At 33.9% G+C, this 12,799-nt stretch overlaps 1 protein-coding gene across 2 annotated transcripts in view; it reads left to right on the plus strand.

The window, feature by feature from the left end:
- COMMD10 (COMM domain containing 10) overlaps positions 1–12,799 on the plus strand; it is a 206,167-nt gene that overhangs the window by 112,946 nt on the left and 80,422 nt on the right. The window lies entirely within an intron of this gene.

Below are 12,799 nucleotides of genomic sequence, written 5' to 3' on the forward strand. Positions count from 1 at the left end.
TATCCTTTGCCCACTTTTTGATGGGGTTGTTTGTTTTTTTCTTGTAAATTTGTTTGAGTTCATTGTAGATTCTGGATATTAGCCCTTTGTCAGATGAGTAGGTTGTGAAAATTTTCTCCCATTCTGTAGGTTGCCTGTTTACTCCGATGGTAGTTTCTTTTGCTGTGCAGAGAAGCTCTTTAGTTTAATTAGATCCCATTAGTCAATTTTGGCTTTTGTTGCCATTGCTTTTGGTGTTTTAGACATGAAGTCATTGCCCATGCCTATGTCCTGAATGGTAATGCCTAGGTTTTCTTCTAGGGTTTTTATGGTTTTAGGTCTAATGTTTAAGTCTTTAATCCATCTTGCATTGATTTTTGTATAAGGTGTAAGGAAGGGATCCAGTTTCAGCTTTCTCCATATGGCTAGCCAGTTTTCCCAGCACCATTTATTAAATAGGGAATCCTTTCCCATGAATGAAATGAAGTGAGAAGGAAAGTTTAGAGAAAAAAGAATAAAAAGAAACGCACAAAACCTCCAAGAAATATGGGACTATGTGAAAAGACCAAATCTACGTCTGATTGGTGTACCTGAAAGTGACAGGGAGAATGGAACCAAGTTGGAAAACACTCTGCAGGATATTATCCAGGAGAACTTCCCCAATCTAGCAAGGCAGGCCAACGTTCAGATTCAGGAAATACAGAGAACGCCACAAAGATACTCCTTGAGAAGAGCAGCTCCAAGACACATAATTGTCACATTCACCAAAGTTGCAATGAAGGAAAAAATGTTAAGGGCAGCCAGAGAGAAAGGTCGGGTTACCCACAAAGGGAAGCCCATCAGACTAACAGCGGATCTCTCGGCAGAAACTCTACAAGCCAGAAGAGAGTGGGGGCCAATATTCAACATTCTTAAAGAAAAGAATTTTCAACCCAGAATTTCATATCCAACCAAACTAAGCTTCATAAGTGAAGGAGAAATAAAATCCTTTACAGACAAGCAAATGCTGAGAGATTTTGTCACCACCAGGCCTGCCCTAAAAGAGCTCCTGAAGGAAGCACTAAACATGGAAAGGCACAACCGATACCAGCCACAGCAAAATCATGCCAAAATGTAAAGACCATCCAGACTAGGAAGAAACTGCATCAACTAAGGAGCAAAATAACCAGCTAACCTCATAATGACAGGATCAAATTCACACGTAACAATATTAACTTTAAATGTAAATGGACTAAATGCTCCAATTAAAAGACACAGACTGGCAAATTGGATAAAGAGTCAAGACCCATCAGTGTGCTGTATTCAGGAAACCCATCTCACGTGCAGAGACACACATAGGCTCAAAATAAAAGGATGGAGGAAGATCTCCCAAGCAAATGGAAAACAAAAAAAGGCAGGGGTTGCATCCTAGTCTCTGATAAAACAGACTTTAAACCAACAAAGATCAAAGGAGACAAAGAAGGCCATTACATCATGGTAAAGGGATCAATTCAACAAGAAGAGCTATCTATCCTAAATATATATGTACCCAATACAGGAGCACCCAGATTCATAAAGCGAGTCCTGAGTGACCTACAAGGAGACTTAGACTCCCACACAATAATAATGGAAGACTTTAAATTATCTATTTCACTAAATTCCACTTTTCTGAAAGGTGGTATGAATGGTTCATATAGGGAAATATTACAGTGAGGCTTAAGTTATTGTTTGTAATACCATATTCATTTAGTTGTTTTCTCCATCCTCCTTTTTTTTTCTTTTTTTACCTTCTTTATAATTTTCCTTTTAGTTCTGGTTCCTGATGGTACTGAATATTAAGAAGATTATCTGCCATTTTTGAGGAGGAAATATCTAATAGTATAGTCTTTTTCCTCTATGTTACAGGCAGAAGTATAACTGCAGCAGCAATCTGCCTTTCCCCTTTATTTTAATTTACAGAATATGTTAAAATCAATAATAAGATGCAAACAAAAAATCACTCATTGACACTTAATATGCTGAATACAAATTCAGCACCATAATTAAATTGCAAAGTTTAACATTATACTCCATTTTGATATTAATATTTGATCTTGCAATGAATGTCTGCTTGTCAACCTTTTATTTACTGTGGAGGTCGTGGTATATGGTATTAAAGAAGACATTCAACTAGAGCTCAATTTTTCTGATGAGCTCCCAGGTTCCCATCGCAATTTTAGACAACACATGCTGTTTTACTGGAAGAATAACTAAAGGATATAGTCTGATCACTCTCTACCTCCCATGGTAAACCTTCTGCTTGTTTTTTGAATTTGGTAGTTAAAGGTGCATGATAAAACTTGCCATCTCTGTTAGATGCTGCTAAATCAGACTAATAAAATGACTGCCAAGCTCCAGCCGCTCTTTATTTTATTGCTTTAAACATAGATTTCCTAGATGGTCATGATCTGGTTTGTCCAAATCCACCTTAACTCTGAAAGCAATAATAAATATAAATTTTAAATTCTAAATGAAAGAGAGGAAGGGGTCTCTTCATAAGTGAAAACATTCCTTAAACAAATGAAAGCAAACAGAATTTTTCATGGACCTGTATTTTCATTTTTCTGACCATTATACGATTTTCCTAGCAATATAAAAGAATTCTGCAGTCCCTCCCTATTTAGTTGTTGGAAGAGAAAAATACATTAAATCTTAATTAGTATACTACCTATAGTAGCATCTGGTGTTACTGAATTTTTACCATCTTCTGAAAGCAGTAATCATTCTTTACCTGGAGGAAAAGATTCCAGTAATCTGTTTTATTAGGAAACTTTTCTAGCCTTCCTTTCAGTTACAGGATTTACTGAAAACTACCTCATATACATATGCACATATACCCATATATGCATATGTATATATACATGTGTGAATACATATATGGCTATAGATCTATGTGTATGTACACATATAGACACATGTGTGTATGTTTTTGTGTGTATATGTTTTTATGTGTATCTGTATGTTCCTTTCTAAATAGCATTCTATTTCATACCTTGGAAAAATATAAAATTAAAAAATGAGGTCAAGATGGCGCCTTTTAAGAAATAAGTTGTTATAACAGTTCCTTTCAGCTTCACATCATAAGTGTTAAGAACACTTGAGTATTTTTAATGTAAACATATTTTAGCATCTATTTGATTTTTACTTTATTTTCTTGATACTTTCAGATATATATTTGCTTTACATTATTCTCAGGGTTTCTTATTTCCCTAAAACACTTTGAATCATTTCCACTGAATCTTTTTCCTCCTTTGTTAGTTTACATGTATCATTTGTATGATAGTGTCTGGAAGTAAAAGGGCACTTTAGAAACAAAGTTGAATAAAATTTCATCATACTTAATTCTGAAAATTGTTTTCTGAAATTATTAGCTCACTGCTGAAATATCTTCAGATCAAACGTTCAGAACATCAGCTCCCAAGGAGCTTCATATTTAGTTTATGGTGGGGTATGATTGTGTATTTCACAAAATTCATGAAGGAAATTTGTACAAATTTATTATGGATTTTAGGCCAGTGGAACTGTTTAAACTTCCTAATCTATTTGTTCCATTGAGTAGCCTTAGAGTTGAAACAGCAGTTTCCATTTTTCTCATGGGTAGATAAACCCATATGCACATTTATCATTGATTTCTAGCACTGGAAAAGCATAGACATTGGAGACGGTGGTCGGGCACGGTGGCTCATGCTTGTAATCCCAGCACTTTGGGAGGCCAAGGTGGGCAGATCACCTGAGGTCAGGAGTTCAAGACCAGCCTGGCTAACATGGTGAAACCCAGTTTCTACTAAAAATACAAAAAATTAACTGGGTCTGGTGGTGCACGCGTGTAATCCCAGCTACTTGGGAGGCTGAGGCAGGAGAATTGCTTGAATCCGGGAGGCAGAGATTGCAGTGAGCCAAGATAGTGACATTGTACTCCAGCTTGGGCAACAAGAGTGAAACTCCATCTCAAAAAAAGAAAAAAAGAAAAGAAAAAAATTGGAGACAGCTGTTCACGTCTTTAAAGGAGGGAGAATATTCTTGGAGAATATAATTGGTGAAATAAAAATACAATTCATATGTACTATATGGAAGATAAACTGCAATAAGCAAACCTCTTTGGCAGATTTTAAAATCAGAAATATATTCCAGCCAGTGTGGGATATTCAATCTAATTTCCTTTGAGAACCTGATTCTGTTGGATTGGTAGGCATTAGGAAGCAACAGCTCTTCTCTCTCCATCTCCTCAAAAAATTGTAAACAGAAATGTTGTGTGAAAAAAACTTCAAAGATACAATCTAATTTTTTTCTTTCGCTATTTTAATAGGCTTTTTTATTTTTTAAGAACTGAGGTTAGTGAACATGTGAGAGAATCTGAAGTACTTTTCATATGTTTTTGTCCTTGAACTGAGTTATTTGAATCTGGCAAATTTCTCTATTAATAATTACAATTGTTATATCACTATGTCAGTATGTGTGTTATATTCAATCTAGAATATTTGCTCTTTTTACTCCCATGGTTTTGAAATAAGCATATAGGCATTTAATTTTTAGGAGTTATAAATGTCCAATAGCTATGTTTTATATCAATATGAATTGCATTATGTTTTATTACTAATAGTTTAGATGAATTTGTATATCCAAATTGTGAACCACTGAAATGAATAATTCCCTTTCTTAGAGAAGGACATGAATATAGTGAGAGATCTCTTACTTTCTGGATTCTTCTTTTTGGTCCTTCAAGAAGTTGTACAAAGATAATATCGATGTTCTCTTTTATTCATCAGTTTCTCTCAACTGGTTTCAGAACATTGCAGTATCAGAGAGGGGAAAAAAATAAGTATTTCAGATTTTTTTTTCTTGAGACAAAGTCTCACTCTGTCACCCAAGCTGGAGTGCAGTGGCATGATCTGGGCTCACTGCAGCCTCCGCCTCCTGGGTTCAAGCGATTCTTATGCCTCAGCCTCCCAAGTAGCTGGGACCCCAGGCATGCACCACCACACCCAGCTAATTTCTGTGTTTTTAGTAGAGATGAGGTTTCACCACGTTGGCCAGGCTAGTCTCTAACTCCCAGTGATCCACCTGCCTCAGCCCCACAAAGTGCTGGGATTACAGGTGTGAGCCACCATGCCCTGCCAAAAATCAGTATTTTCTCTGTATCACACTCCCAACCTTTAACATTGCCTCCCATTCTTTCTTTTGGCTGTTATTTAATGAGAGACTACTATGGGTAGGACATTGTGTGAATCTCTGGGAATAAGAGACCTTCATATTCCTGCTATTATGGAGTTGCCGTTTAGTAGAGATGGTAGGTAAGAACATGGGCTCCTGAATTGCAATGCCTGGGTTCCATTCTTGGTTGTGGTTGTACTGCTTACTAGAGAAGTTGAAGAAATCACTTCATTATTTGTTTCAGTTTCCTTCTTGCTGAAATAAATATAACTGTATCTTAAATAAGATAATGTATGGGTTAAACAATGCATGTAAAACATTTGGCACTGATGTTAGAAAAGGGAACATACAGGTTAGTATCTCTAACCATGTTGTAAAAGTGATTTGACCAGCTGTATTCAGTTATAAACATTTTATTGCACTTTTGGAGCCTTTTCCAAGTCCTGTGTAACCTTTGGAATACCCTCTGTTCACCTCCCCCCACCAAAAAGGCTCCTGTAAGTCCATCACTTCTTGGAAGCTTCCTCATTTAACATCCCCTGTCTAGCCATTCCTATACATGAAGCAGACACGACTCCTTGGTATGCACTGTGCAGTAATGAACAGTTATTCCCTCCTTGTACATGTTGCTAATGTGGATTATTTATTTGAGTTCTGACTCTTTGGGATCCCTTTGTTTATAATTTTAAGTTCTTAGAAGGATAGGGACCACAGTAATCTACCTTGGTCTGTGTGACACTTGCACCTTTAGTATTCAATAATTGAAACACATAAAAGTGATTTCAGTGGAGGTGAGCACAAGCTTCCTTTTTTCACTGTGTGAATAGACATAGAGGTGACCACACATTTTTTCTTGTCTTGCTTTTTCACTAAGCTTTCTCTGTGATTGAGAACAAACAGGGAAGTCTGAACGGTTCCCTATTATTTTATCTTTTGGATGTAGAGGCATACATACAAATTTCTGTTGAATGCTTTGTAATGGTTACCTCATTTATTCTTAAACTTTTACACAGTTACTGCTGTGTATTTATGGGATGCAGGTACTGTTTATCCGTTGTAATTATAGTTCGTTTGTTAGATCAAACATTGGGAAAATCTTTTGTTGTGAATGGTGATTTTCTAAATTTTTACTTTTGTTTTTTATTTGCCAGATTCTGTCTCTCTTTTCTTTGTTCTTGGTGTACTAATCTGATTCCTCTTCCATGGCTATTCCACTTTTTCCAAGTCTTACCCTAAAGCCTTTTAAAGCGATACGTTTAGATCAACTTTTTTTTTCTTTTTGCTTGTAGTTTGCACATTGTATGCTGTACTTTGACTAATTTAATAATTTTTTCTTATAATTCCATGTGGAAATTTTAATTTTAATTTTGTTTTCCCCTGACCTTTATAAAAACAAGAGATTAAGTGTAATATTTTCTAGTTACTGCTTCAGGCTTTGTAAATTTGGCACTTAATGGTTTCATTGTTTTAGAACAGAAAAGATTATCTTAACTGACCACTAACAACATAGTTGCCAGTTTGGCACACAAAATCTGTAGTTAATACTGATTTCAAAATAGTGTTTCTTGGCAAATCACAACCAAAAGCTTAGAATATTCTGTATGACTTTTAGTTCTAAAGTACCTTGCAAGTATTACTGTTAATCTCATTTTGTAGCAGAAATAATAGACCAGGAGCATTAAAAGGACGTATTTGTTTATTCATATGGCTAGTGTGTGTGATACTACTGAACTGAACCCATGCTTCTGCCTAGTTAAATGATCTTAAAACACTAAGAAAAAAAGCCAACGTATAAAATTCAATAACGGTTAGTAGCAAGGAATGAGTGTTATCTGAAGTCATAGCGTGCTTGTTAAAGTATTTTCAATTAACTTTCTCCATGCGTCTCTTAAATAAATGTTTTTGTATATATTTACAGTTTTTTTGGACAGATCTATTTGGCAGTCTTCTTTAAGATATTGTCAGCTACTCATTCACACGAATGGTGACATCTTAATTTTAAAAAACATTTTATATAGTTACTCTCTTTATTCTGGTGCAATAATAATACTACACACTGGGTAAATTGTAAAGAATAGAGATTTATTTGACCCATAGTTCTGAAGGCTGAGAAATCTGAGAGCAGGATGCTGGCATCTGGTAAGGGCCTTCTTGCTGCATCATTATGTGGCAGAAGGTATCACATGAAGAGGAGTTGTGCTTAGAAGACAGAGAAAAAATCGGGGCCAAACTTATTCTTTTTATAACTACCTACTTCCTTGATAACTAACTCACTCCTGCAATAACAGTCTTAATCCATTCACAAGGGTGGTACCCACATGACCTAATCACCTCCTAAAGGTCCTACCTCTCAATACATTTGCAATGGGAATTAAATTTCAACGTGAGTTTTTGAGGAGACAAACCATAGCAGTTACGTATTTTGTTAAACTTAAGCATTTTATTCTGTTAAATTATGTATGTATTTATATATATATATATATATATACACATATATATACACGCAAGCACACATATACAGGCATACTTATGTGTTTATATGTGTGTTTATAGATCTTTTTCCTAGGAAGATGAATAATTATATTTTAAAAGTCATTGATGGTAGGGATGATAGCAGAGGAAGTTGTGAAATACAATCTAAGTAATATTATAGAGCATACGTTCAGTATTTTGAAAACTGCTCAATAAGGGTATATTTGTTGACAAGTAATAGATCACATTACACACTTACTATTAGACATTGTTTATCTAGTCAGCATTTATGAATAGTCTGTGGTGATCTGTGTGTTTATATTCCACATACAGTCTATCAACAAATCCTGTCATTTCTACTTTCAGAATATATGCTAAATGCAACCACTTCTTACTACCTTTATCACTGCCACCTTATTTCAAAACCAGGTTTTACTTATTTACTATACGATCTTGTCCAAGTGTTTATAGTGCTAGGATTTTTCTTTTCACAATCATTCGTCATAGGTAAAGAACTTATTTTTCTCTCACATGGTACATTAAAAATAGAAGCAAGCAAGTAATTGTCTTTAAAAATTTTTTGCTTTGCCTATTATTATTATTCCTCTAGAAAAGATAATAATAATACATAGTTACAAGAACAGAATTGAAGAAGGTGACTTAATATTTGAAATTATTATGTTTAATATTAGGTTTTTATTAATGCTTGGTATATTTTGTTAATAATTTAAATATTGCTAAATTTTGGGAAAAATTACAATGGAATCATTATATTAGAGTTCTTCAGAGAAATTGAACCAATAAGGGATGGTTATATCTCTATATAATTATGTTTATGTGTGTGTTTATGTATATGTATGTATATGCAGTCATGCGTCACTTAATGACAGGGATACATTCTAAGAAATGTGTTGTTAGGCAATCTGATCCCTGTGCAAACATCATAGAGTATACTTACACAAACCTAGATGGTATAGCCTACTACACAGCTGTGCTATATCATATAGCCTGTTACTCTAAGACTATAAACCTATACAGCATGTTACTGTGCTGAATACTATAGGCAATTGTAAAACAGTGGTAAGTATTTGTATATTTAAACATAGAAAAGGTAATGGGTTGCACTACCACATTATGATGGCTACAGCATCACTAGGCCATAGGAAATTTTGGTTCTATTTTAATCTTATGGGGCCACCATTTTATGTACAGTTCATCATTGACCAAAACATCATTATTCAGTGCATGACTATATATATATTTGTCACTTATTAGCACATTAATATGGATTTGTATAAATAAATTTCTAGTAACACTCAAATAACATACATGGATGCATTTTCAATTGCTTCTCAAATATATGGAGTATTTTAAATAAGTAGATTCCAAAGATCAAAACAAGTTTAATAAATGTCTATTTGCAGCTACATTACACACTCATACACACACACGCACACGCACACTCTCACAGAGGCAGTCAACTGTTCACAAAATATTAAGATTATATTTTACAATGATATTTAAAACTTGAAACACACATACAAAACAATGAAGTGTGATAGCTAAGAGCACAGACTTGGATCAGATAGAATGACATTTGACTTCCAGCTCTGACTTTCTGAGCCTTGGTTTTCTTATGTGTCAAGTAATGATAATACCTGTTTCTTTGTGTTGATTAAATGAGAATATATGTAAACTACTTGCCATGGTGCCCTGTACACATCATACACAGTAAACTATTACCATCTGTATTTTAATTCTTAATTCCTTCCCCTGAACACAACTTGATAAGGTTGATAAATATCCTTTAGGTTTCTGTTCCTCCTTTCAAAAGTTGATTTAATTCATAATGTAACTTAGTGTAATATAAATAATACCATAGAAACAACCATCTGTAGCAGTGGTTTGATGGGAAAATACAGTCACAGCTACAATTTGATAAGCCAGGAACTGTATTTTTCCCTCCTGAAGTTATAAAAGTAGAAGTAGTAATCCTCTCTCCAGGCATCCTTTTATCTTTTGAAGAATAGAAGTAAATATATCTACATATCCAAGCCAGTGGTAGTCCTTCTGTATTGGGGCTTTTTGCAGAGGATTGGGGCTTTTTGCAGAGCAGGCCTGCAAGGGGAATGAATATCAGAAATGAGGTTCCAGTGACAGAAGGTACTGAAATGCTGTGTGTGTGTGTGTGTGTGTGTGTGTGTGTGTGTGTGTGTGTGTGTAGAATGTGAGGGGGGTTGGATAGGTTCATGTGGGTGTAAAGTGAAGAGATAGGCCAGGGTGATAGATGTATAGAACTTCTGATTTTAAAATAAGCATGTAAGCTGTATACTATTTAATGAAATTACTATTGACATTTTATTGAAATTAAATAATGAATTCATCACATTTTATGAGACCAACTTTAAGAAAACTAGCTGGATTTTTAATGGTTTGTTTCAACTTAATAGTGGTGTATAACTTAGTACAAACATCGAAGGCTATCAGAAAATCTATGTTAGAATTTTAATGATTATAGAAACTGTGCAATATTCTGTATATATCTGACACTTATAATTACTTGTTCTGGGGTATCCATAATAAAATTTATGTCATGTGGTTTTTTGGGTCAGTATTTTCAGGTATAAGCCTGGTGTGTAACAGTGAATGCTCTTAGAAGATTGGGTCTGTATCTTTTGTCTCTGTAAATTACACAATGATAGGAAGTTAATATGTTAGGGATTTAATAAGTATGTTAATGATTATCTATAAAGATAATATGCTTTATTTTTTGATTGGTTTGTCATATTTTATTGGCCTGCTTTCTGCTAGAATACCATTATGATATAACTTGCCAAGGAGCCCTAGGGTATGAAAAAACAGTCTTCCCTTTTTAATTATGAGAAGTTCAGAGACCTTCTGAATATATTAATGATTACTACTAAAGCAATTCTTAATAATTTTTCCACTAATATGAGTTGTAAAGATGCCAGACTCAAACAGATGTGAATACTAGGCTCCCTTGGTAGTTGAGTTCTTGTTACTTCACGTCAGTCTTACAGCTTTCTGTTAGTGTGAGTCACATGTGGGTCTCAGCAAAATGATAAATTAGCATAGACCCTGGACCTCTGGGTCATGGTAAAAATAATCACTGAATGTTAAGGATCTGTGTAAAGATTCTTAACCTGTATAGGGTCTGTGTTCAGAAGATCTGTGAAACTCCTGAAATTGTCTGCCACATTTTGTGTATACGTGCATACACATTTTTTCTGTGAAGGATATATGAGTATTTTCAAGTCTGTAACCCATGAAAGGTTAAGGACCAATGGATTTATAACCTCTTCAGAAGTCTTTTACATTGAGTAACCATTTGCCATCTCATTTCCTCACTAATTGCATATTAGTGAGGAAAAACTTAGATACCATATTTTTTTATTAGTCTTATTTTAATTTTCCAGAAACTTTGTGACCTTTTCATAATACAGTGTTATTTCTTTTTTATGTGATTCGTATTTTAGTACAAATACCATGTTAAGGTGCTTGATAAAACGTGAATGATTTATGAAATTTTACTTATATACCCAAATTTGTTGTTAAAAGGGACAAAAAGGAATTTTTTTGTATTTTACATTCAGTCCTTTTCATGGAATAGAATATTTTAAAACAACTTTGGCTTGAATTTTTAATTATCATATTTAGAAATCCTACTTTTATGAAAATACAGAACCCTCACTCTGTGGCTTACAGACAATAGTAGTATTTTATGTAGGATAGCCTAAACAATGGTTGATTATTGTGTTTGTGTATATTTCATTCTCTCTGAATTGGACTTGAGAGGCAAACTTTGTCTTTAAACCTTTAGCTGTTGCTTTCTGGACCTTTGTATTGCCTAAGGGATGCAAACTTCTTGGAAAGTAGAACCATAAAGTTGTAAATGAACAAGGGAAGAAATAGAAAATATAATTTTTGTCTTCATTAATGTTTCTAAAGTAGACAGTAATTTCACAATTACAGTATCCACTCTCATGAAATTTACCAACTACATTAGTGAACAAATGTGAAGCTGTTTTGCTAATGTGGAAATTAAATTTTTGAAAACAAAACTTTTTTATTCTGTCACCAAAGAAAGAAGCACATTGGTTATGTTAATAAAAATAATAGAATAAACAGTCATTCATTGGATGTTTAATTGTTACAGGCACTTTTACATATTACCTTACTGGATCTTAACCACTATAAGAATTAAATGGTATTGCCATTTTGATGAGGAAACTAAAACATGTAGAAGTTTCTTCAAGGTGTTCTATGTGACCTTCAAAACCAGGCAATTAATGGGTGCTTAATATTTGTTAAATTGAATTGCATTGAAATCTCTTTTTACTCTGATCTTTTCATTAGTATTATCATTTTTTCATTTATCTGCGGTTAAATTATGGCCTCAATTTTGGGACTCCAGGCCTCAGTATACATTAACATAGGAAATATACCCATTTAAATGTCTGCTACATTGTTTCCTGCAGTGATTTTTCTTTTTATAATCAAAGCAGTGTGTAGCAAGCTTTTATCATAATATTTTGGAGAAATATGATCTCTTTTATAATCCTAACTGTTAGCTAAGTGAAGCAGATTTTCTATACTTTCATTCCCACTTATTAGTCACAAATTATGGGGCTGGAGATGAGTTGAGATATTGGAGGTCTTCTCTCCCCAGCCTTCTATGCAAATAGAGGATTTTCATTTTTTCTTAATAGTTTGTGGTGTTTTTCCTAAAAAGCAATCCTTAATATAGTTTTTACCCATATTGGTTTAGTTTCTTTTGAGAGAAAATATATTTTATTGATATATAATAATTATACTTTTGGTATCTCTCATTTTAAGGTATTAGCCTCATTTTTAAATAGTGTTTGAATCTGCAAATGGGTATCAAATTTGGGTGTTATGGAATATAAGAAAAAGAAATGAATAGTTGTATAGTCAACATTTTATACAGATGTAAGTATATAAAGTTTATATCAAAGAAAATACTTCAAAATATTTTAAGTATTATAGCTAGTATTGATGCAGTATGGTCAAATTCATTTAGTGAGGGAGTCATTACTGCTACATCTAGCTTTTATAAAATTTGAAAAATTCATGAATATTATATTAAATATTTTACCACTTTGGGAGGCCAAGGCTGGTGGATCATGAGGTCAGGAGA

The sequence above is a fragment of the Pan troglodytes genome, chromosome 4 (genome assembly GCF_028858775.2).
Source record: "Pan troglodytes isolate AG18354 chromosome 4, NHGRI_mPanTro3-v2.0_pri, whole genome shotgun sequence".
Lineage (NCBI taxonomy): Eukaryota > Metazoa > Chordata > Mammalia > Primates > Hominidae > Pan > Pan troglodytes.